The sequence below is a fragment of the Ascaphus truei genome, unplaced genomic scaffold (genome assembly GCF_040206685.1).
Source record: "Ascaphus truei isolate aAscTru1 unplaced genomic scaffold, aAscTru1.hap1 HAP1_SCAFFOLD_1570, whole genome shotgun sequence".
Taxonomy (NCBI): domain Eukaryota; kingdom Metazoa; phylum Chordata; class Amphibia; order Anura; family Ascaphidae; genus Ascaphus; species Ascaphus truei.
The window spans coordinates 43,932-63,729 of record NW_027454461.1 but is presented as its reverse complement, the minus strand read 5'-3'; the positions used below and the strand labels follow the sequence as shown (position 1 = coordinate 63,729).

Genomic DNA, 19,798 nt, shown 5'->3' with positions numbered 1-19,798 from the left:
TTCTCTGATTGGTTAGTACCCAAATGAGTCACATACCTAAATTTTCGTATTCCCCTATAACCCTAACCCTAACCCTAACCCTAATACCCTAACCCTAACCCTAACCCTAACCCTAACCCTAACCCTAACCCTAACCCTAACCCTAACCCTAACCCTAACCCTAACCCTAACCCTAACCCTAACTTTCAACCCTAACTTTCAACCCTAACTTTCAACCCTAACTTTCAACCCTAACTCTTCTCTGATTGGTTAGTACCCAAATGAGTCACATACCTAAATTTTCGTATTCCCCTATAACCCTAACCCTAACCCTAACCCTAACCCTAACCCTAACTTTCAACCCTAACTTTCAACCCTAACTTTCAACCCTAACTTTCAACCCTAACTCTTCTCTGATTGGTTAGTACCCAAATGAGTCACATACCTAAATTTTCGTATTCCCCTATAACCCTGGGCCAAACAAAAATAGAAAAATAATCCTAACTTTCAACCCTAACTTTCAACCCTAACTTTCAACCCTAACTTTCAACCCTAACTTTCAACCCTAACTCTTCTCTGATTGGTTAGTACCCAAATGAGTCACATACCTAAATTTTCGTATTCCCCTATAACCCTGGGCCAAACAAAAATAGAAAAATAATCCTAAGTGTCAACCCTAACTTTCAACCCTAACTTTCAACCCTAACTTTCAACCCTAACTTTCAACCCTAACTCTTCTCTGATTGGTTAGTACCCAAATGAGTCACATACCTAAATTTTCGTATTCCCCTATAACCCTGGGCCAAACAAAAATAGAAAAATAATCCTAAGTGTCAACCCTAACTTTCAACCCTAACTTTCAACCCTAACTTTCAACCCTAACTTTCAACCCTAACTTTCAACCCTAACTTTCAACCCTAACTTTCAACCCTAACTCTTCTCTGATTGGTTAGTACCCAAATGAGTCACATACCTAAATTTTCGTATTCCCCTATAACCCTGGGCCAAACAAAAATAGAAAAATAATCCTAAGTGTCAACCCTAACTTTCAACCCTAACTTTCAACCCTAACTTTCAACCCTAACTTTCAACCCTAACTCTTCTCTGATTGGTTAGTACCCAAATGAGTCACATACCTAAATTTTCGTATTCCCCTATAACCCTGGGCCAAACAAAAATAGAAAAATAATCCTAAGTGTCAACCCTAACTTTCAACCCTAACTTTCAACCCTAACTTTCAACCCTAACTCTTCTCTGATTGGTTAGTACCCAAATGAGTCACATACCTAAATTTTCGTATTCCCCTATAACCCTAACCCTAACCCTAACCCTAACCCTAACCCTAACCCTAACCCTAACCCTAACCCTAAATTTTCGTATTCCCCTATAACCCTGGGCCAAACAAAAATAGAAAAATAATCCTAAGTGTCAACCCTAACTTTCAACCCTAACTTTCAACCCTAACTTTCAACCCTAACTTTCAACCCTAACTTTCAACCCTAACTTTCAACCCTAACTCTTCTCTGATTGGTTAGTACCCAAATGAGTCACATACCTAAATTTTCGTATTCCCCTATAACCCTGGGCCAAACAAAAATAGAAAAATAATCCTAAGTGTCAACCCTAACTTTCAACCCTAACTTTCAACCCTAACTTTCAACCCTAACTCTTCTCTGATTGGTTAGTACCCAAATGAGTCACATACCTAAATTTTCGTATTCCCCTATAACCCTGGGCCAAACAAAAATAGAAAAATAATCCAAAGTGTCAACCCTAACTTTCAACCCTAACTTTCAACCCTAACTTTCAACCCTAACTTTCAACCCTAACTTTCAACCCTAACTTTCAACCCTAACTTTCAACCCTAACTCTTCTCTGATTGGTTAGTACCCAAATGAGTCACATACCTAAATTTTCGTATTCCCCTATAACCCTGGGCCAAACAAAAATAGAAAAATAATCCTAAGTGTCAACCCTAACTTTCAACCCAAACTTTCAACCCTAACTTTCAACCCTAACTCTTCTCTGATTGGTTAGTACCCAAATGAGTCACATACCTAAATTTTCGTATTCCCCTATAACCCTGGGCCAAACAAAAATAGAAAAATAATCCTAAGTGTCAACCCTAACTTTCAACCCTTACTTTCAACCCTAACTTTCAACCCTAACTTTCAACCCTAACTTTCAACCCTAACTCTTCTCTGATTGGTTAGTACCCAAATGAGTCACATACCTAAATTTTCGTATTCCCCTATAACCCTAACCCTAACCCTAACCCTAACCCTAACCCTAACCCTAACCCTAACCCTAACCCTAACCCTTCTCTGATTGGTTAGTACCCAAATGAGTCACATACCTAAATTTTCGTATTCCCCTATAACCCTGGGCCAAACAAAAATAGAAAAATAATCCTAAGTGTCAACCCTAACTTTCAACCCTAACTTTCAACCCTAACTTTCAACCCTAACTTTCAACCCTAACTCTTCTCTGATTGGTTAGTACCCAAATGAGTCACATACCTAAATTTTCGTATTCCCCTATAACCCTGGGCCAAACAAAAATAGAAAAATAATCCTAACTTTCAACCCTAACTTTCAACCCTAACTTTCAACCCTAACTTTCAACCCTAACTTTCAACCCTAACTCTTCTCTGATTGGTTAGTACCCAAATGAGTCACATACCTAAATTTTCGTATTCCCCTATAACCCTGGGCCAAACAAAAATAGAAAAATAATCCTAAGTGTCAACCCTAACTTTCAACCCTAACTTTCAACCCTAACTTTCAACCCTAACTTTCAACCCTAACTCTTCTCTGATTGGTTAGTACCCAAATGAGTCACATACCTAAATTTTCGTATTCCCCTATAACCCTGGGCCAAACAAAAATAGAAAAATAATCCTAAGTGTCAACCCTAACTTTCAACCCTAACTTTCAACCCTAACTTTCAACCCTAACTTTCAACCCTAACTTTCAACCCTAACTTTCAACCCTAACTTTCAACCCTAACTCTTCTCTGATTGGTTAGTACCCAAATGAGTCACATACCTAAATTTTCGTATTCCCCTATAACCCTGGGCCAAACAAAAATAGAAAAATAATCCTAAGTGTCAACCCTAACTTTCAACCCTAACTTTCAACCCTAACTTTCAACCCTAACTTTCAACCCTAACTCTTCTCTGATTGGTTAGTACCCAAATGAGTCACATACCTAAATTTTCGTATTCCCCTATAACCCTGGGCCAAACAAAAATAGAAAAATAATCCTAAGTGTCAACCCTAACTTTCAACCCTAACTTTCAACCCTAACTTTCAACCCTAACTCTTCTCTGATTGGTTAGTACCCAAATGAGTCACATACCTAAATTTTCGTATTCCCCTATAACCCTAACCCTAACCCTAACCCTAACCCTAACCCTAACCCTAACCCTAAATTTTCGTATTCCCCTATAACCCTGGGCCAAACAAAAATAGAAAAATAATCCTAAGTGTCAACCCTAACTTTCAACCCTAACTTTCAACCCTAACTTTCAACCCTAACTTTCAACCCTAACTTTCAACCCTAACTTTCAACCCTAACTCTTCTCTGATTGGTTAGTACCCAAATGAGTCACATACCTAAATTTTCGTATTCCCCTATAACCCTAACCCTAACCCTAACCCTAACCCTAACCCTAACCCTAACCCTAACCCTAACCCTAACCCTAACCCTAACCCTAACCCTAACCCTAACCCCCTAACCCTAACCCCCTAACCCTAACCCTAACCCTAACCCTAACCCCCTAACCCTAACCCCCTAACCCTAACCCCCTAACCCTAACCCTAACCCTAACCCTAACCCTAATGAGTCACATACCTAAATTTTCGTATTCCCCTATAACCCTGGGCCAAACAAAAATAGAAAAATAATCCTAAGTGTCAACCCTAACTTTCAACCCTAACTTTCAACCCTAACTTTCAACCCTAACTTTCAACCCTAACTCTTCTCTGATTGGTTAGTACCCAAATGAGTCACATACCTAAATTTTCGTATTCCCCTATAACCCTGGGCCAAACAAAAATAGAAAAATAATCCTAAGTGTCAACCCTAACTTTCAACCCTAACTTTCAACCCTAACTTTCAACCCTAACTCTTCTCTGATTGGTTAGTACCCAAATGAGTCACATACCTAAATTTTCGTATTCCCCTATAACCCTGGGCCAAACAAAAATAGAAAAATAATCCTAAGTGTCAACCCTAACTTTCAACCCTAACTTTCAACCCTAACTTTCAACCCTAACTTTCAACCCTAACTTTCAACCCTAACTCTTCTCTGATTGGTTAGTACCCAAATGAGTCACATACCTAAATTTTCGTATTCCCCTATAACCCTGGGCCAAACAAAAATAGAAAAATAATCCTAAGTGTCAACCCTAACTTTCAACCCTAACTTTCAACCCTAACTTTCAACCCTAACTTTCAACCCTAACTTTCAATCCTAACTTTCAACCCTAACTCTTCTCTGATTGGTTAGTACCCAACTGAGTCACATACCTAAATTTTCGTATTCCCCTATAACCCTAACCCTAACCCTAACCCTAACGTTTATCTCTATGGCAATGAACAGACCCGCTTATTGCCCCCCGGTCCGACCCCCCAGAGATGGACTCCAACTGGACAAGCACAGTCTCACCAAGTATGTGGAGGGCACTGATCGGATTGACATGTTTCTAAGGAACTTTGAAACGCAGTGCCGGCGGTACGGGGTGCTTCCCCAGCATAGGGTTGCACGCCTGGACCCGCTACTCTCCAGCTTGGCTAAACAGACTTTGATGGCGCTTACAGAGGAGTTTGCTGATGACTATGACCACCTGAAAGAACTTTTGCTGTTTCAGCATGGTTTTACCCCTGAAGCTTACCGGGGTAAGTTCCGGCTGGAGGAGAGGCACCCTCAGGAGACCTATGTCACTTATGTGACCCGCATGGCTTTGTATGGGTTACACTGGGTGGAGGGCTCTGAGGCCAAGACTTACCAACGCCTGCTGGACCTCATCTTTCAGGAGCAGCTCATGCAGCAGTGCCCGCCGGCGGTGAGGGCTTTTGTGTATGATAAAAAGCCCAAGACCTACACCGAGGCGGCGAGGATGGCAGATGACTATGTGGTCAGCCGGTCCCAGATGACCGCCAAGGTACCAGCCAAAGCGGTAACCCCACCGGCGCCGGCCAAGAAAGCTGTGAGTACCCCCCAGTGGACCCAAAAGCCGCCTGCGGGCAGCGGGTCACAGAAGGCGGGAGAGCTCCGGCATGAGCGCCGGTGCTACAATTGCAACAGCACTGGTCACATCAGACCAGATTGCCCGGAACCCCTGCGTTCCAACGGACCCTATCGAGGGCAACGCACCCCAGCTGCAAAGCCGGTAGCCCGCGTGCGGGTGGCTTCCACCAAAGAACCAGGACCGGTCATGGAAACAACTCCCAGCGAGACGTCCCATGTCACCCCTACCCCGGTTTCTTCAGTGCCTACAGCCAGGAGCGGAGGACATCACAGCGCAGACCTGCAGCAGACGGACGGCAGGAGCAAGCATCTCACCCCGGTCACAGTCGGTGACCGGCAAGCAGTTGGCTTACTTGATTCAGGAGCTGCAGTGACCCTGGTCCGACCTGATATGGTCCGGCCAGAGGAATTGATCCCAGGCCCTGGGATACAGATCACTGTGGCTGACGGAGAGCCACGTTTCCTGCAGGTGGCCCGCATTTTTTTGGATTGGGGGGTGGGCAAGGGTGTGCGGGAGGTGGGGGTTTTACCAGGTTTGGATGCTGAAATTCTTTTGGGCAATGACCTGGGACCGATGACCTGCACCTACAACCGTGTGCCCCAGCCCGCTGCAGTGGCGGCGGTTACCCGGAGCCAGACCGCGGCAATGTCGGCGGTGGCCACCCCAGTCCCCCAGCCTTTGGGACCAACGTTAGCGGAGGGCACAGAGGAGCCCAGGGAGGTAAGCCAGGATCAGTTGCAACCACAGGCTGACTTACTGTTCCCCCTTACCGTGTCCCCTTCCCCTGACAATGACATGACTGGGGGGGGGGGCAGATTTAGGAGCCCAGTTTAGGGAGGCAGTGAAGGCAGACCCTACCCTGGCCGGCGTGAGACTTCGGGTGTCCGAATCTCAGGCAGGGGAGGGCACTGAGCGCTGCCTATGGCATAAGGGACTCCTATACAGAGAAGAAGGGAACCCGAGAATAGAGAAGGGATTGACCGGTAAGCGACAGCTAGTAGTACCCCAGGGGTACCGACAGCAATTGTTACGGGTAGCTCACTCTATTCCGTTAGCGGGACATCAGGGGGTCACCAGAACGCGAGCCCGGTTATTGCAGCGTTATTTCTGGCCGGGGGCATCCAGGGATGCGGCTGATTTCTGCCGCTCCTGTGATGCCTGCCAGCGAGTAGGTAAGGCGGGCGACCGTGTGAAGGCACCCCTGAGACCCCTACCGATAATAGGGGAACCCTTCCAGAAGGTAGCGATGGACCTGATAGGACCCCTCATGATTCCTAGCAGGTCAGGGAAGTGCTACATCCTCACGGTGGTGGATTTTGCCACCCGGTACCCTGAGGCGGTAGCGCTGGGCACCATAAGTGCCAAGACAGTGGCAGCAGCTTTGCTGAACATTTTTGCTAGGGTAGGTTTCCCTAGTGAGATCCTAACTGATCAGGGGTCGCAGTTCATGAGTGAACTGTTACATTGTCTCTGGGATGCCTGCGGTGTACAGCACCAGCGCACTTCCCCTTACCATCCCCAAACAAACGGATTATGTGAGAGGTTTAATGGTACCCTGAAGCAGATGCTTCGGACCTTTATAGAGGCGGAGGGGAAAGACTGGGAGATTCACCTGCAGCACTTGCTGTTTGCATACCGAGAGGTACCGCAAGAATCTACAGGCTTCTCCCCCTTCGAGCTACTATATGGCCGCAGGGTACGTGGACCTCTGGACCTCTTCCGTGAGGGATGGGAGGGGGAGACTACTGCTACTGATGCTTCAGTGATCCAGTATGTAGTAGATCTCAGAGACCGGTTAGAGATGCTTATGGGGGTGGCCCAGGACCACCTCAGGGCTGCTCAGACCAAGCAGAAGCAATGGTATGACCAGCAGGCCGTAGCAGAGAATTCATCCCAGGACAGCAGGTGCTTGTTCTCAAACCCACTCGGGAGAACAAGCTGATGGCTGCCTGGTCGGGACCGTACCCGGTTATCCGAAAGGTGAATGAGTGCAACTATGTTGTACAGGTAGCGCCTGAGAGGCACAAGACATATCACATTAATATGTTAAAGGAATACAGAGCACCGAGTATGGGAGCAGTAATGGCCATTTGTAGCCCACTGCTGGAGGATCCGGCGAGCAATGCTCTGCCTGATCTCCTAGGGGAGGCAAAGCAAGGAAACACTGTTGAGCAGGTAGAGATCGGGGCACAGTTGAGTGCTAGGCAGAAGGGAGAAGCCAGGGACATGCTAGCTCAGTATAGCGCCCTCTTCACTGACATGCCAGGGACCACACATCTCACCAAACACCCAGTACACACAGGGGACCTGCAGCCTCTGCATAAGCACGCTTATAGAGTGTCAGCAGAGGTCAAGACAAGTATGGAGAGAGAGATTGAGGAGATGCTGACCCTAGGGGTAATTACTCCGTCCCAGAGCCCTTGGGCAAGTCCAGTAGTCCTAGTGCCTAAGAAGGACAAAACCACCCGGTTTTGTGTGGACTACCGGTTGCTCAACGCTGGGACGGTGTCAGATGCTTACCCCATGCCCCGCATGGATGAGTTACTAGATGAACTCGCGGGGGCAAAGTATCTGACCACCATGGATCTGAGCAAAGGCTACTGGCAGATTCCCCTGACCCTGGAGGCTAGGGAGAAGTCAGCATTCTTCACTCCAAGTGGCCTCTATGAGTTTTTGGTGATGCCATTTGGGATGAAGAATGCCCCGGCTACCTTCCAACGCCTGGTCAATAGGTTACTGGAAGGGATGCAGAGCTATGCCAGGGCTTACTTAGATGACATTGCTGTCTTTAGTAATTCCTGGGAATCCCACATAGGACATGTAGCTGCGGTGCTGGATAGAATCAGGGAGGCTGGGCTTACCTTAAAACCCACTAAGTGTATGGTAGGTATGGCAGAAGTCCTGTACTTAGGGCACAGGGTGGGTGGAGGGCATTTCAAGCCAGAGCCAGCCAAGGTAGAAGCCATAGTTCAGTGGCCTGTTCCAAAAACCAAGAAACAGGTCATGGCCTTTTTGGGCACCGCAGGGTACTACAGGAAATTTGTCCCACAGTACAGCGCCGTGGCCAAACCCCTGACTGATCTGACTAAGAAGCAACTGCCTGTGCTTATTACCTGGTCTCCTGCTGTGAAACTGCTTTCCAGGCACTGAAAGCTGCGCTTGCTGAGGCCCCCATCCTGGCTGCCCCAGATTATACCAAGCATTTTCTTATTCAGACTGATGCCTCAGACTTTGGTGTGGGGGCTGTGTTGAGCCAGGTGGGGGACGACGGCAAAGAGCACCCTGTGGTGTATCTCAGTCGCAAACTGCTCCCCAGGGAGGTGGCATATGCCACCATTGAAAAGGAGTGCTTGGCCATTGTGTGGGCACTCAAAAAGCTCCAGCCCTATGTCTATGGGAGCGCTTTCACGGTCATTACCGACCACAATCCCCTGAGCTGGCTACAGAGGGTATCAGGGGAAAATGCCAAACTGCTGAGATGGAGCTTGGCTTTGCAAGAATTTGAATTCACCATTCAGCACAAAAAGGGTAGTGAAAACAGCAATGCTGATGGACTTTCACGCCAGGACTATCCCTCTGAGACTGAATTCATTAATGGTGCCAGCAGTGCCCCACTCCCCGTCAGGGCCAGTGGGCCACAGGACACGCATTAAGAAGGGGAGGTGTAGAGGGAGAGAGGGGGTGGCCCGGTATTAAAGGGGTTGCACCCCATTTGGCCACCCCTGACCGCACCAGGGAGACAAGGGGTTAACTGGGCTGAGGTCCAGAAATGTGATGTAACCCTTGTTATGACATGTAAATGTATTTTCCCCTGTTCCATTGTAATGTCTGGTTACTCAGTGTTTGCATCACACACACACTAGAATCCATCCGGGAGCACAAGGGTTAATAATTCTTTAATGATTATAGCTCTTTGTGTAAGTTTCCCGCCTTTTCGGGCACCATTTTGCAGGTCCCCATTGGCCGCCATTAGGGCTCAATGCATTTCAATAGGAATTTGTGCTGTTTTCGTCCTGTTTCCTGTAGTGACCAGCAGGTGGCGTCCGAGAGGGAGAGCGGCGGTTTCCCATTGAAAGTCAATGGGCTCATTGAATTCAATGGAGATGCCTCGAGGTAACCTAGTTGGCTGCCGTCCAGACCGCAAACCGCAAAGCGGATACAATGTCCTTCAAAAGAGCTAAAATCACTGGGTCAAGTTCAACGTCAATTAACGGGGAAATAAACTGTTTTAGGGCACCTAGGGATAAAATTATTTTTGCCCCTAGTTCCTAAGCGTCCCCCCACTCGACCACCACCGGGTCCCCGAATCCTGGACCCCCGATAAGGGTCGAACCAGATAGAGCGGGTCGCGCCATAGGCTTTGCCGGCGGCGGCAGAAACGGCTCAGAAAAATGACTAAGTGAGAAATGCTGAATTTTAGGAATCCATATCTCCGGTTCCGGAGGGTTCAGCGGATCAGGGTTTGGGGTATCTGTAGCCACTGCTCCGGCATCGCTGCAGAACCATCCTTGACCCGCTTGGACCAACCCGACGGAGTATGGACCCCCTTGAAGTTCGGGACTTTTCCCATAAACTTCAATGGCAGAAAACCCCCATTGACTTCAATGGCGGCGATTTACCATTGAAAGTCTATGGCGGAGCTGCCCGTTGTTTTCAATGGGGATTTAGTGAAAAGCTGAGATTTCTTTTTCAATGGAGATTTTTGTATTAAAATGATTTAATGTGCATTGGTGTAACTTCGGTTTCTTAGGTCGTAGCAAGTCGCTTTTTGGACCATATGGTGTCCCAGTTCTGGCAATGCGAACTGGGAAGTTTGGACCTGCTAAACCTAACGGAACCGGATATTTTAATACGTTTATGTTTTATGCTTAATAGTGTATCTTAAGGTATGGACAAAGACCCAGAAGAGATTCTTTTGGGCCATAAGGTAGCAGATGGCCCTGGGGACGCCGCTATGTCTAGGATTTAAGTGCTGTTCAAAGAGTTTTATCACCCTCACTGTTTATCCGAAGCCCAAACCAGGGCAGGTCTTAAGTGTTCCAGTTAACACCTTTCAACAAAGGTTTTCCTGCCAGAACTCCAAATGGTAGACTGTCTGGCATTCCTGACGTAAATGTGGGGCTTCAGAAATGAGACCCCCAGAGTTCTACTGCGCATGTGCCAACTAGCAGGGGGGCATGGGTCAGAATGCTTTCCCACGTTAGTGAGTGGCTGGAGGTAATTGTAAACCAATCCCCTGTGCTTAAGGTTAAGAATAGAAGGAGAATGGTTTATAAACTGCTGTCCACCCATATATCCTTTGTCTTCGTTTGCTGATATGGTTACCTGATATCACCTGAATGATTTCCTCACTGCTGAAAGAAATGCTACATCATACTTCTCATTCCCCAACCCTTAAGTAAGTGTACTTCTTGTTCGTTACTGTATTATCTGTTGTGTTCACCTATATTCTAAGGAATAAATACAATTTATTATATCTTAAGCCTCGTTCAGTTCAAACCCAATTATTTTTGTGTAATATTAATAAGCCTGTGGAAGCTATCGTCACAAGGAGGTATTATAGTGTGTATTGTGGGGAGAATTAGTGTGTGTGTTGTTTGGGAGTGATATTCGGGAGGATTGTGTGTGCAGAAGGAAGAATGAGTGAGGGGGGAGTAAGGGAGCAGGATTGAATGAGAGGGGGTCATTGAGTGATAGCGGGGAGGGGAGGGAAGAGTGAGGAGAGTGGGTGTAGGAGGGAGCAGTGCAAGAGACCGTCGGGGGCAGAATACATGGTGAGAAGGGAGGCTGCCTAGAAGCATAAAAATCTACTTCACCACTGTTCTGTACTCTCTTCAATACTCTGTGTTACAGATCTCTCTGGCAAGAAATGGGGTCCAATGGCAAAGACTGCTCTAAATAAGATAGTATAAATGAACACAGAGAGAAATTCCAAAGAGTAACCCAAGAAAATACAAGTGAAATCTAATCGTAAGGTAATTAGTCCCATTAAGTGAAATACATAAAGGAATAGTCCATAAAAAAGCACAAAGGAAAAAAATAGGAGTACTTTATTGTGATGTTACATTTCAGAGAATATAAAATTATAGGAAAACAATTCCACTTTGTTCAGAAAACCAGAAAGTCTTGGTCCCAGGTGGACTGAATTTTTATTGCAAATAAGTTCCTTAATACACAAGTAAAGAATATAGTTACTTATTCTATTCTCTACTGTAAGACGTGCCACATTGCCCAATATTTGGGTACAGTGCCCAGATTGTGACCATGCACTACAGAGGTGAGATTCCCCCAACTCCAATTTGCTACACACTCCAAGAGAGATTATTGTGATCAGAGGTGGAATGAGAGGGGTGAGAAGGGTCGCTGCCCAGGGAGTAGCCTGACAGGGGGTACAGAAATCTCTTTTGGTGCATATATTGCGGAGCTGCATTGATTGACTTGTCAATCAGCTCTGCTGCCTATCCCATTGACATCATGATCCGGCACTGTGATCAGCTGCAGCGCTGACCCAGGTGTGTTAGTGCAGCACTTTACAGGGAGGGAACAGAGGTTGTGGATGACAGATGCTGGGGATAGGCCATGAGTACGGGCCAGAGTAAGGTGGAGACTTTCTGTACTCTGCATACAGGACACTGCATGCATGACAGTGTCTGTGTGTGTGTGTGTGTGTGTGTGTGTGTGTGTGTATTCCAAGTGTCAGTGTGCATAAGTAAGTGTGCTCTGTAAGTATGCCTGTGTGGCAGGTATAGGGGGGTGGTTCAGCTGGAGGAACTTATCCAGGCACAAAAGCACATAGATGCCCCAGATTATACCACCCCAAATGCTGATAATATCCTGCTGCACTTTACAGAAGATGATGCAGATGTCAGTGGGTGGTGGGTTCATTAAATCCATCCATCATATCATAGCCACACTGTGCATATGATGTACTGAATCAATCACAGGAAGACATCTCCATGGTAGGGGTAGAAGTTAACAGAATATGTCCAGCACTGTGGTGTGTAGCCCATAAATAATAATTGTGCACATTACAGAACATACTTGCAACTGCAAGATCATTTTGCTGCTTGTAGTGTTTGCTCTTGTCCTGTGCAGTGTTGTCGTAGATCCGTCTCTTCAGTGTTCACTGCAATAAAAGTAAGACATTGCATTAATATTACAGAAGTTTGGGAGCTGAAATCCCACTATGCTGCAGACATTTTCCCTTTGCATAAGATTCTTGTGATTATATCTCAATGATGATCAATAACAACTACATCATAACACAGCCGCTCAATACAAAATATGTATTTGCTATCAATGGTCATGGAGGCCAAACGTCACACAATGTACAGATATACTGCTGCGGCCGAGTTTATTCGAGCATTTGCCCGTTCTTGGCCGCAGCAGTAACCTGGCGCGCGCCGGAGGGTGCCGGGCGCACGCCGAAGCAGCGGAGGAGCGCCCTCCGATCGGGGCTTTCTCCCTTCCGCTGCCGGGTCCGTCGGGTCCCCCGGAACTCCCTGCCGCTGTCCCCCACATCGCGGGACACCAGTGCTCCCTCGGGGAGCCCTGGACGCGCGTGCAGGGGGCGCAGGCACCCGATGACGCGTGACCGTGCATCGGTGATGCGCGGCACGCTGAGGGAGTGCGGCTAGCACGCCGGGGCATCCCCCGGCTTGCGGTGCTAGCCGTGCTTCAATAAAACGTGTCGGTAGTGTAGCAAGGATTATTTCTTCCTCTGGTGCATTATGATGGGATGTGTTGTAAGATTCTGCATTATTAGCATCACTGAATCTTTTGGAAACTGAGTAATATTCTATGTTTTAATGCAATATTATGGATGATCAGCCGGTAAAATAAAGCTTACTGTATCTGTAGCCATGCTCTACCCATGATGTGCTGAATCAATGACTGCAGAGTGATTCAGAGTGGTAAACATGACTGGAACTCATCTCTGAATAGAGGACAGAACAGCAGTGCAGAGTAGGAGGTGAATGTATCTCAAATGGAAGACTTAGTAGCTGTGTGGGGAGTAGACAGTACAGACTGATCAAATAAATAGTTAAAGGAGTATCTTCAACATTACTTGGCTTTGTTATCAACATTGAAGTTTCTCTTGTTTTTTCTGTTCTTTAAATCACTACTACTGATGCCATGTGTAACCTGTACTGAGAGATATACTCTACTGGCCTAGATGAAACCATATGATGCAAACAGGATTCATCCCACTCCAGATTCATATGATTGCACCACTTCAACCTTTAATAAAACACATAGAACTACAGCAGTGCGCTACTGCACATGTTCTTGTTATGAATGGTAGTAGATGTGGTCCTTGGGTCAATACTTCATACAGCAGCCACACTCTACTCATGATGTATTGAATCAACAAAAACCTGCATGGTACAGATCACAGGAAGGGTAGAGTAGAGGGGAATATGTCCAATGCGAAACCCTTAGCAGCTGGATTGTGTGGAGTCAACAAAACGACAAATACTAAATGAGAAATATACACATTGCTTATCTGTCTCTGTGTAGTCATTTTCCTCCTCTTCAACTGTCTTTCAAAATTTCTCTTCTGACAGAAAAGAAACACATGGCTTCAATATTCACTGTTCTTCCCTCCTGAAATAAAAGTTAAGCATTGCATGGTTATGATCATACATACAATGAACCTTGCGCCAAACCATGTGATCCAAAGTAAATCCACCTCCCTCCCATAGCTGTGTTCCTTCTAGAGCTTCTACCACACAAGTCATTAATGTTCGTGACACTGTACTGCAGTCACAGTCTGCACACAAAGTACTGAATCAATTACATCACACTGAAAAGGCAGTCTACATGATGCAATAGTTAACCATAATAACTCTGTCATGCAAATGACAGGAAAACCTATATGTATATCATTAGGGGAGAGGGGAAAAATAATTAAAAAATAAGTGCGACAAATAAAAACAGATTATAGGAAAGTAAATCCTTGCCCTGGGAACTTTACAATCTAATAGAAATGTTAGAAGACTTAAAGAGAGGCAGCAGTTGGGGGAAGAAGTGCAGTAGATGACAATGCTTGTCCTTAATGGTGGGTACAATTAGTAGAAAGCACATCTTGGGAACAATAGTTGTTAGCAGTGACTGTGGGTGTGGGACAGTAGCCACGAGTCAAAGTTTTTTAAATGCTTGATTTAAGTCGTGAATTTTAAGATTGGTCTTACATGTGGGTGGAAGAGGTTATGTTGGCATATACTGAGTGTGAGGAAGTTTCACATGTACGGTGCAGTGATGGAAAATGGTTTCAGGCAAGTGAGAGAACAGTAGAGGTGAATGAAGTTTACAGGAGACAGTTATGGTTATAGTGCAAGAGACAAGCAAGGGCATAACGAGAGATCAAAGATGATATGCAAGAAGGAGCAGATTAATGGAGAGCCTTAACAAAAAGGTAAGGAGGAGAACTTTGTAGGTGATACAAAAACTTGATGGGATGCCAGGACAGGGATTTAAGGAGATGAGCAGAGACTGTTGTGGGAGAAAGTGAGATAATTCAAGCAGCAGAGTTTTGCATAGGAGAAAGTTGTGAAGCATGGAGGCCTGTTAGTAGTATGTTAAAATAACCTATAGGATAACAGTATACATTGGAGTTTTAGCAGTAGGTTGAGAGGGGAAAGGGAAGATCTTGGCAATATTACAGAGAAAGAGGCAACACATTTTACCCATAGCCGTGCATGTGAATGGAGATGGAATTGAAGAGCCAAATGTTACTCCTATGCAACATGTTTGATGACAAGATAGATGGTAGTACTGTTTACTGTGATGGAGAAAGGGGATAATATGAGCCCAGTGTTAGACATTAAGTTTAAGGCAGTGGAGTGCCATCCATGAGCATATAGCCAGGAGACAACCCAAGAGTAGGGACTGGATTGCAGGAGTGAGAACAGGGGTGGATAGATTTGTGTGTGTATCATCCGCATAGAGATTATATCTAAGGCCAAAAGCATTGATGAAGTCACCAAATGATAGTATGTAGAGAGAAAGAGAGATCTCAGAACAGAGCCCTGATGTATACCCACAGACAGATCAATAGAAGACGAAGACATGTTAGCAACAGAGATGGAGAATGTGTGATAGGAAAGTTATGATGAAAACCAGGATAGAACTTTGTTACTGATACCAAGAGAGAGTTTAGAATATGAAGGAGGAGAGTGATTGAGAGCATCAAACGCAGCCGATAGATCAAGTAGGATTAGCAGGGAAAAACCTTGGGAATTAGCTTTAAGCACAGTCTGTAGAACGTGCTGTACGAAAGGCAGGTTGTAAAGGATCCAGGAGGGCATGTGATTTAAGAATGTTGACACTAGCAATTAGAAGGCAAACAGCATGAGGGATACAGAGCGGTAGTTAGTAAGGCACATAGGGTGTAGTTTGTTTCTGACAAAAGGGTGACCGCTACAGGCTTAAAGTAAGAGGGCAAAAATCCAGAGAATAGGGAGAAATTGAAGATGTGGGTGAGAGTGGGGACTAAGAGATGCAGTAAGGTGTGAGGGGATACGATCTAGAGGGCATGTGGTAGAGGGAGAATAGAAGATGATTAGCATCCAGCTCTGTAAGAGAAGAAAAGGAGTCAAGTGCAGAAGGAGATTTGGGTAGAAGGAGAGAAGGGGGAAGGGACAGAAGGAATCTCCTTTTGGGTGGCATCCACCTTGCCTCTGAAGTAGTCAAATGCTTGAGGAGAAGTGAAGGAAGGATGGCAAGTGGGAGGAGAAGGTCAGTGGAGGGAGTCAAATACAGAGAAAAAAAACAGCGTAAATTAAATTTGAGTGTTGATGAGTGTGGAAAAAAGTAGTGTATTTAGCCCTAGAGAGCAGCTTTATACAGGACAGGAGACATTTTTACTGTAGAAAAATCAAACAAAGTGTGAGATTTCCTCCGTAGGTATTAAGAACAGCGAGTGGAAGTGTGATGAGTGTGTTTGGGAATTTAGCCAAAGGTGTGGGTTAGAGGGATGAGTGTGTCAGAGCCTATAGGGGGCATATAGATAGGAGGATAGCATTGTAAGAGTTAATAAGATTGTTAGTTTAAGCAGAAAGAAAGAGAGAGAAGAGAGAAGAGAGGTTAGAGTAGATGTCAGAGGAGAGTTTAATTAAGCAGAGGCAAATCAGTGGGACAGGTAAGATGCGGTGAGGGGAATGACTGATTGTGACTGATGAGAGCAGAAGAGGTTATGTACAACTAGAGCCTTGTTAGTAAGAGTGGACATTCCAGAGGGCACAGGAGAAGGGAAGAGAAAAGTAAGGAAAGGAATGTGGATTACATTAGATAGGTTAACACTCTTAGTAGGGAGGCCTGATGTGTATATGAGCCGGTCCAAGATTATAAGAGATATCCCCCAACATCAGCGAGCATAGAAGGAGACACAGAGATAGGTGTAGAGAGAGACAGAGATAGGGATATGTAGAGAGAGAAGGGCGTCAAGAGAATGAGACAGATAGGCGTAGAGAGAGGAGACATAGAGAGAGGGGGCTTTGAGAGGGGGGCGTAGAGAATGAGGGAAGGTGGAAGAGAATAGGATGTGCAGGAGTGCATTTCATTGAGCAGTGCAGAAATAGCTGCAATAGAGGTCTGTACAAATGGTGCTTTGTGTAGACACATGCAAAGGTAGGGGAAGGAAAGTGTATAGAACATGTGGATAAAAGCAGGAGTGTGGAAGTTAGAGAAATTAGAAAAGTTTTACAGAGGAGTGAGGAAACAGTAAACAGAAAGAACAAGAGAGAGGTTACATTGGGATGACGTGCTGTGGTAGAGAGAAATGCTAGGAGAGAGCCTCCAGATATTAGAGGACATGAATTGAGAGAGCAAATGTATAAATCAAAACCGGAGGGGGAGGTATAGCACGAAAGCTTGCACAGCAGTTGATGAAGATTATAGTCTTAAAGTTGCGTGTACCTGTCAGGGCACTCAAGAAGGTCAATGCTCACAAGTGCAGAGTTCATGAAGAAATGCTGAATCCAGTTCCCCTCCAATTTAATTTTAATATAACTTTTTCATTCTTCATTACTGCAAAAAGCAAACAAAACAAAACCACATTGCATTACTATTTTCAAAATGGATTGAATGACATATTCAACAGTAACTGTGTGATGCCAATATTGCCTTCTCACTCGTAGGCCAGTACGGTCAGGTACCCAGTACTGATAAAACAATAAGTGCCCGTACTAAGTACCAATATGAATTATAAGGAAATGTAAAATCTCCAGGTCTCTCTCCATCTCTGCAACAGATATATGGATAAGCCCATATTAAGGCATCACGTGACCGGAGCCGTCACTGACTGGGTATACGCAAAGATGCAGGGAGATGCAAAGAAAGGGAGGGAGAGAGACAGGGAGAAGATGGGAAACGGAGGGAGGCACGGATGGCAGGCCTCTCTCTTTCACTGGTGCATGCAAGGAGCTGGTCCCAACATCCACAAAGTGTGTGTGTATTATTGGTTGTGTTTTATGGCGGTAGGAGGATAGTGTGTATATTGTGTGTGTGTGGGAGTATTATATTGTGTGTAGGGTATTATAGTGTGTATATTATGTTGAGGTGCAGAGGAGAGTGTTAGATTGGGTATCTTGTGTTAGGGGGTATTGTGTATATTGTGTTTAAGACTATAATATTATTGGGGAGATTATTATTGAGGAGGTATTAAAGTGTGTATTGTGGGGAGTATTAGTGTATGTATTATTTGTGGGTGACAGATGCTGTGGGTAGGCCAAGAGTACGGGCCAGACTAAGGTGGAGACTTTCTGTACTCTGCATACAGGACTCTACATGCACTGCAGAGGTGAAATTCCCCCAACTCCAATTTGCTACACTCTCCAAGAGAGAATATTGTGATCAGAGGTGGAAGATGAGCAGGGTCACTGCCCAGGGAGTAGCCTGTCAGGGGGCATGGAAATCTCTTTTGGTGCGTATGTTGCCACGTGGCATTGATTGACCGGTCAATTAGCACTGCTTCCTATCACAGTGACATGATCCGGTGCTGTGATCGGTTGCAGCGCTGACCAAGGTGTGTTAGTGCAGCAATTTACAGGGAGGGAACAGAGGTTGTGGGTGACAGATGCTGGGGGTAGGCCAAGAGTACGGGCCAGAGCAAGGTGGAGATATTCTGTACTCTGCATGCCCATCCTGCATGCCCAGGACTCTGCATGCATGCCAGTGGCTGTGGGGTGTGTGTGTGTAGGTATGCCAAGTGTCAGTGTGCATAAGTAAGTGTGTTGTGTGTGTAAGTAAGTTTGCCTGTGTGGCAGGAGGTGTAGGGGGGTGGGGGGCGGGGGGCGGTTCAGCTGGAGGACTTTACCCAGCACAAAAGCACATAGATGCCTCTGATTATATCACCCCAAATGCTGATAATATCCTGCTGTAGATGCACTTTACAGAAGATGATACAGATGTCATCAGTGTTTGGTGGGTTCATTAAATCAATCCATCATATAATAGCCACACTATGCATATGATGTACTGAATCAGTAACACCAATCACAGGAAGACATCTCCATGGTAGGGGTAGTGTTGAAGTTAACAAAATATGTCCAGCACTGTGGTGTGGAGCCCATACATAATAATTGTGCACATTACCAGAACAACATATTGTCAACTGCATGATCATTTTGCTGCTTGTAGTGTATACTCTTGTCCTGTGCAGTGTTGTAGTAGACCCGTCTCTTCGGTGTTCACTGCAATAAAAGTAAGACATTGCATTAATATTACAGAAGTTTGGGGGCTGAAATCCCACTATGCTAATGACAGTTTCCCTTTGCATAAGATTCTTGTGATTATATCTCAATGATGATCAATAACAACTACATCATAACACAGCTGCTCTATACAGAATATGTATTTGCCATCAATGGTCATGGAGGCAATATGTCACACAATGTACATATATAGCAAGGATTATTTCTTCCTCTGGTGTATTATGATGGGAGGGTGAGATTCTGCATTATCAGCATCAGTAAATCTGTAGGAAACTGAGTGATATTCTATTTTTTAATGCAATATTAGGGTAAAATAAAGCTTGCTGTATCTATAGCCATGCTCTACCCATGATGTGCTGAATCAATGACTGCAGAGCGATTTAGAGTGGTAAACATGACTTGAACTCATCTCTGAATAGAGGGTAGCACAGTAGTGCAGAGTAGAAGGTGAATGTATCTCAAATGGAAACCCTTAGCAGCTGTGTGGGGAGTAGACAGTACAGACTGACCAAGTAAATAGTAAAAAGTAGTAACTTCAACATTACTTGGTTTTGTTCTCCACTCCTGTTTTTCTGTTCTTTAAATCACTAATACTGATGCCATATGTAACCTGTACTGAGAGTTATATACTCTACTGGCCTAGATCAAATTAAATGATGCAAACAGGATCCCTCCCACTCAAGATTCATATGATTGCACCACCTCAACCTTTCATAGCAATAACATAGAACTGCAGCAGTGCGCTACTGCACATGTTCTTGTTATGAATGGTAGTAGATGTGGTCCTTGGGTCAGTACTTCATACTGTAGCCACACTCTATTCATGATGTATTGAATCAACAAAAATCT

At 45.2% G+C, this 19,798-nt stretch overlaps 1 long non-coding RNA gene across 1 annotated transcript in view; it reads right to left on the bottom strand.

The window, feature by feature from the left end:
• Positions 1-11,463: 11,463 nt before the first annotated feature.
• Positions 11,464-19,798, bottom strand: part of LOC142476329 (uncharacterized) — a 28,029-nt gene continuing 19,694 nt past the window's right edge. Inside the window, exons 13-16 of the long non-coding RNA XR_012791582.1 lie at positions 18,831-18,928; positions 17,154-17,264; positions 13,730-13,841; positions 11,464-12,360 (exon numbers count right to left, since the gene is read on the bottom strand). This is a non-coding gene — a long non-coding RNA (uncharacterized LOC142476329). The remainder of the gene's footprint in view (positions 12,361-13,729; positions 13,842-17,153; positions 17,265-18,830; positions 18,929-19,798) is intronic.